The sequence below is a fragment of the Echinops telfairi genome, unplaced genomic scaffold (genome assembly GCF_000313985.2).
Source record: "Echinops telfairi isolate 266 unplaced genomic scaffold, ASM31398v2 ScPeMD7_11;HRSCAF=52, whole genome shotgun sequence".
NCBI classification, from domain to species: Eukaryota; Metazoa; Chordata; class Mammalia; order Afrosoricida; family Tenrecidae; genus Echinops; species Echinops telfairi.
The window spans coordinates 15,658,564-15,665,018 of record NW_022103908.1 but is presented as its reverse complement, the minus strand read 5'-3'; positions in this window follow the sequence as shown (position 1 = coordinate 15,665,018).

The following is a 6,455-nucleotide window of genomic DNA, read 5'->3' as shown; positions in this document are numbered from 1 at the left end:
ACATATGAGTGTCTATGAATTTGTTTCCCTAGTTTACCCGGACTAACACAGTGTCTTCCTCCAAGGAATGGTTTCTCCTGAAAACATATCCAAAGTATATCACATGAAATCTCCCCAAGCATTTTGGCTGTGCTTCTTCCAAGACATATTTATTTTTTTCTTTTGTTAGTGCATGGTACTTTCAATTTTCTTCACCAGCACCACAGTTCAAATGCATAAGTTATTCTTCAGTATTCAAATCCAACTTTCAAAAGCATATGAGGCAATTGAAAATACCATGGTTTGAGCCAGGCACATCTTATGCCTCAAAGTAACATCCTTCATTTTCAACACTTTCAGGAGATCTTGTGCAGCAGATTAACTCAATGCAATACATTATTTGATCTTTTGACTGTAGTTTTTTTATTGTGGATCCAAGTAAGACAAAGTTCTTTACAATTTCCACCTGTTCACTGCTTGCCATGATGTTACCTATTTGTCCCATTGTGAGGATTTTGGTTTTCTTCACATTAGGTTGCAATCCATATAGACAGCTACAAACCTCGATCTTCATCAAGTGGTTGTAGCAAACTTTTAGTTACTCTTATAAACCTTCATAATCTAAATTTCACCCATGAGAGCTGTGTGCCCATCGCAGTGGGTTGTGGAACCCAGCAGAGAAATATGGCTTGTATTAGAATAGGGCACAAGAGGTTGGAGAGGAGTATGGAGTTGAACACTCTTTCCTTCACTGTGTAACCAGAAGGAGGTCAGGTGTGTTCCCCAGGCCATTTCCTCAATGATCTAGGAGGAATTCTCACAAATGGCCAATTATCTAAGAGGAATTCTCACTAAGTGGAAAGGCTGAGGCACAGTGATCCCCTGTGGTTTTCTGAGACCAATCATTTATAGGAGTAGAAAACCCAATCTTTTCCCCATGGAGCTGCTTATGGATTCAAACTGATGGTCATTCAGTTGACAGCCCAAGTCATTGGAGAAGATCATTATTCTTTGTGAAGTAGAGGGTTAACAGATATTGGAATGGATTCAATAAGATATTGCGACAATGAATTCAAACATTTAAAAGCTGTGAGGATGATACAGGACCCGGCAGTGGTTCTTTCTGTTGTATAAAGTGCTGCTGAATTTGGAACCGACATGTTGGATTGCACCTAACAAAAAACAGATTGACACTAGGAAACCGACAGTGTTTAACAGGGCTTTCTGGAGTTTGTTGGAAGCAGATGGATTAAAAACAGGAAGAATCAGAGAATTGATACTGCGATGCCTTATCAGTTTTTGTTGCATTATATATGTCACTCACCCAGTACATTTGATTTGAGTTGTGCTCTCCAAAAATGTGTTTTGTATATCTTAAATTTGATACCTATGATTATATTGTCATTTGGGAATGGCTTTTCATTGTTATATTACTGGGACAGGATTCATGCCGAGTGTGTCTTAAGTCAAGGAGCCCTGGTGGCATAATGGTGATAGGTTGGGCTGCTAACCCCAAGGTCAGCAGTTCAAAAACCATCAGCCACTCCATGGGAGAAAGATGAGGCTTTCTACACACGTAAAGTGTTGCCATCTCAAAAAAGCACAGGGAAATTTTGTCCTGTCTTACAGGACCACTAGAGTCAGAATCGACTGAATGGCAGTGAATTTTGTTTTTGAATTTTGTTGTCTTGAATCAATCTCATTTGAGATCTGAGAGATAAAAGAAGCCAATGAAAAGGCAGGTATGAGTGCAAAGAGATGACGTTGCTTGAAGACTGACAAGGAGCAGAAGCTGCCAAAGAAGCAAGAACCTTCATCTAGAACTAACAGAAAGGGAAAAACTTTCCCTCTAGCTTTGAATTTGGGTTTCTAGCCTGCTAAACCAGAATAAATAACATTATTTTCTTTATATCACCCGGTGGGTAACACATCCCTTGGCATTGCTGTAGCAATTCCAAACAGAAAGGTTTTATTTGGAAACAGTGCTCAGTACCAAAGGATCAAGCACACACTCGGGCAAGTGCGCAACTGTGTGTATGGTTACGCTAAGGTCAGGATATAGGTAGAACTGTGTCTACACCAGGCCAGGAAAATCCCTGTGTGGTCCCACTACCTTCCATACAGGATGGCCTCACCAGCCACGTGTCTGCTCCATGCCTATCTTGGAGGGTGGTGGGATGGTTTCCTGGCCCTTCTCTAGCTTCCGGTTGGAAATTCTCTCCTGAAGAAGAGGAGTCTCAGAGTGGGGAGGTCAAGTACGTTGTCATAACTACGTGCTTGTGAATGTGGACAATAATGGATCTTAGGGAGTCTCATCCTCCTGATTACATCAGATCTCAGGAGGTTCCATGTGTCTTCAAGTCAAGCAGATCTTATGGCAGAGCATCACCCAATGGACATATCATGTGGCAGAGAATAACAGTATCCCTCCAGGTCTCTAAAAGCATCATTTCACAATCTGTATTCTTAAATAAACAGATTTGGTGAGTATTGATAAGAACCTAAACCATTCTCACTGCTATCAATTTTCTTCCTACCACTGTCTCACATTTCTAAGGCAATTATTTCCCTTTTCCTTGGGCAAAGATCCCTGGAGGCACAGCTCAGCTGTCAGGGACCTCTGTGTGGGAGATCCCGTTATCCCAGCTGTTGTCCAGGCATCACATGGGCTTTCTAGTGGTTGCCCTCAAGTCTGTGGCTAGTAGATGTCATCCAGTGGGCTATGGTCCACAGGAACCCTATGCACAAGGGAATGAACAGTGGGCCAGTCCCGCGTCATCCTCACCCTTGTTCTTATGGTTGCACCCACGACTGCAGCCATTGTATCTAGCCTTTTACTTGAGGGTCTTCCTCTTTTTCACTGGCCCTCTACTAACCATGGTGTCTTTCGACAGAGACTGGTGTATTCTGAGAACATGGCCCAAATATGCAGGATTAAGTCTTGTGATTGTTGCTTTTAAGGAGCACTCTTCCCATACTTCTATCAAGACAGCTCGGATTATCTTTTTAGCAGTCCATGATATTTTCAATATTCTTCGCCAGCACCACAATTCTAATGCGTCAATTCTTCTTTGGTATTCTTTATTCAATAACCAACTATCACATGCACATGAGGTGATACAGTGATTGAAATACGACAGTTTTGTCAGGGATACCCTAGTCTGAAAAGGAACATTCTTGCTTCCCTACTTTAAAGAGGTCTTGTGAAGCTGATTTACCCACTGCACTAGGCTTTGACCTCCTGGATGGTGCTTCCATGAGCACTGATTGTGAATGAAAGCCAGACAAAGATCTTTGACGACTTCAATCTTTTCTCCATTCATTATTACATTACCTATTGGTGCAGCTATAAGGATTTTGGTCTTCTTTACCTTGAGTTATCATCCGTACTGAAGGCTGCAATCATTGATCTTCATTAACACGTGCTTCAAGTCCTCCTTACTTTCAGAAATCAAGGTTGTATTATATGGATATTAAAGGTTGTTAGTAAGCCTTTCTCCAATCCTGATGGTGCATTTTTCTTCATATAAGCCAGCTTCTCTGATGATGTGGTCAGCACATACTTAAATAAATATGGTGAGAGATACAATCCCAATATACACTTTCTTGATTTTAACCATGCTTTATTTCCTTGTTCTGTTTGCACATCTAACTGCCTCCTGACCCAGGAACAATTTCCACATGAGCATAATGAAGTTTTCTGAAATCTCTATTCATCTAAAGGCTATCCATTGTTTGTTATGATCCACACAGTTGAATGCCTTGGCAGAGTCAGTAAAATACAAATAAACATCTCTCTGTTATTCTCTGCTTTCAGCCACTATCCATATGGCATGATCAGGATATCACTTGTTCCATGTCCTCTTCTGAATCTAGCCCGAACCTCTGGAAGCTCACTGCCAATAGATTGCGGCAAATGTTGTTGGATGGTCTTCAATAAGCTTTAATTTTATGTGATATCAATGATGTTGTTCTATCTGTAATATGCACATTCTGTTGGATCACCTTTTTTTTGGAATGGGTACAAATATGAATCTCTTCCAGCTAGTTAGCAATGTAGTTGTCTTCTAAATTTCTTTGCATGTACAAGTGAATGCTTCCCGTGCTTCATCAGCTTTTGGAAACAATTTATTGGTATTCCATCAATTCCTCAAGCCTTGCTTTTGATTAATGCTTTCAGTACATCTCAAACGTCTTCCGTCAGTATCAGTGCTCATGTGCACTTTCTGATATGTTGGAATTTTGACTAGTTATTTTTGGTACAGTGTATTCTGTGCATTATTTCCATCTTCTCTTGATGCTTCCTAAACCATTCAAGAGTTTGCCCAAATAATCTTTCAGGATTTCAACTCAAGGCTTGATTTATTTTTTCTTGAGTTATTTCAGGTTAAGATATACTGAGAGTTCTCTTCTTATTTAGTTCTCTAACTTTAACTCTTTTCACATTTGCTTTAGCTACTATATAATTAAGAGCAAGTTTCAGACTCTCTTCTGAAATCCATTTTGATCTTTTATTTCGTCCCTGTCAAAATATACTATACTAGTCACCTCACTAATTTCTAAGAGATTGATCTTTATGTATTTCATTACACCTTTGAGGACTTCCAGTTTTCCTACATTCATATTTTGTATATTCCAAGTTCTGATTCTTAGTAGATTGTTGCAGCCATTTCTTCTCACCTTGAGTTGTGACCCATCAGCAAGTGTAGGCCCCAAAGACTCCACCGCCACAGGCTTTTTACTCTGTTCACCTCACCATGGTAAACTCTCCTTTCAGAAAGCAGTCATATATCCCCCCTCCTCATTCACATGTGAAGTGCTTTCCTGGCCAAGGGTCCCATCCTCTGGCACTATCACTGACAATGTTCTGTCTCCATTCATTAGGCCTTCAGTATTTGACAGTGTTTTGAAGCGATGCATAAAACTTTCAGGGACTACTCCTATGAAGTGGAGAGCTGAGTCCTTATTCGTAGTCTTTTCTGAGTCGAGAAGTTCAGCAGAAACCTGTGTGCTTTTGGTGATTCCACTGGCATTTGAAATACCAGAAGGGTAGCTTCCTGTTTCAAAACATCACAAACTCCAACCCAGCACAACCAACTGGCAGACAAGTTGTGGTCTTAAGTTTACTCTTCTCAGAAATATTTGATTCAAGGTCTCTTGAAAACACCTGGTTACAAATTTCTATTCATTTGCCTTTCCTACGGATAGTACAAGAATAAATATGACCAGGTTGAAGGTGCCACAAGCTCCTAACTTTACTTGAGGGTGCTCAGTTAAGTCAATAGTGTAAGCACCTGGCTGTTAGACAGACACCTGGGGCCAGAAATGGATAGTAGAGGGAATTTACTGCTGGGCAAAGTCCCAACAATTAGTGCTTGGGATTGGGTTAGTTTCTGGGCTTCTATAAGCTGCTGGAGGCTGCTGTCAATGCTTTGTCACCAGAGAACCACCTGACTGGTACCATGTTTAGAGTCTTTGACAGATATCTCAAAGGCTGGGAATGCCCTCCAGTTCTTGCACTAAGATTCCTATGGACACTTTGTTCTTCTGATCAATATGTAGCCAAAATGATTTGATTAATTCTAGAAATCTTGAAGCTAACACCCAGACAAGGGCCACTTTTGATCCTTGAAGGCCCTTTCTTTATTTCTTTTTTTTATTTGTTTAGTGAAATGATACTTTATTGGGTTTTAGGTGAAAGTATACAAAGTAAATTAGGTTCCCGATTAATATTTTTAATACACACTTTTCCATAACATTGGTTATATTTTTCACAAAATATCAGCATTTTTGTTATTTCTATTCTGTTTGCTCTTTTTCAATTAATTTAGTTTCCCTGCCTCTTCCTACCATCTCATTTTTGCTTTAGGGTAAATGTTAATCGTTTGGTTGATTACTTAAGGGAGCTCAGCCTTCAGGGGTGAGATTGTTTATGTTATGAGACAATATATTGATTGATGAAATGTGGCCTCCAGGAGTGACTTCAGCTTCAAGGTCAAAGGGAGTTCCTTTAGGCGATCAGTCCGATAAAGGTATTTGAATTTTGTTCTTCGTGTTTCTTCCATTCTATCTGGGATCTACTTGGATGGAATGGTAGGTCAGTAGCAGTAGGAGGCATCATTTAATGCTGAGCTCAGGATAAACGAAGTGATGGTTCCCATGGACAATAGACTTGTGGACTAGTTTCCTCTTTGAGTCTTTGCTTTCCTTCACGCTCTGGTGTCTGGGTTGGATTCTTGGATGCTTTAAAGGACAGGTGCTACTCACCAAACTAGGAGGGAGACAATTAACTTCAAGAACTCTGTTATGTCCATTGACTAAGTTGCCCCACAAAACTATGGTCTCATAGTTTTTTCATATTTTTCTTTTTTAAATTGTTTTTTAGGGCTCATACAACTCTGATCACAATCCATACATACATCAATTGTGTAAAGCACCTTTGTACATTCATTGTCCTCATCATTCTCAAAACATTT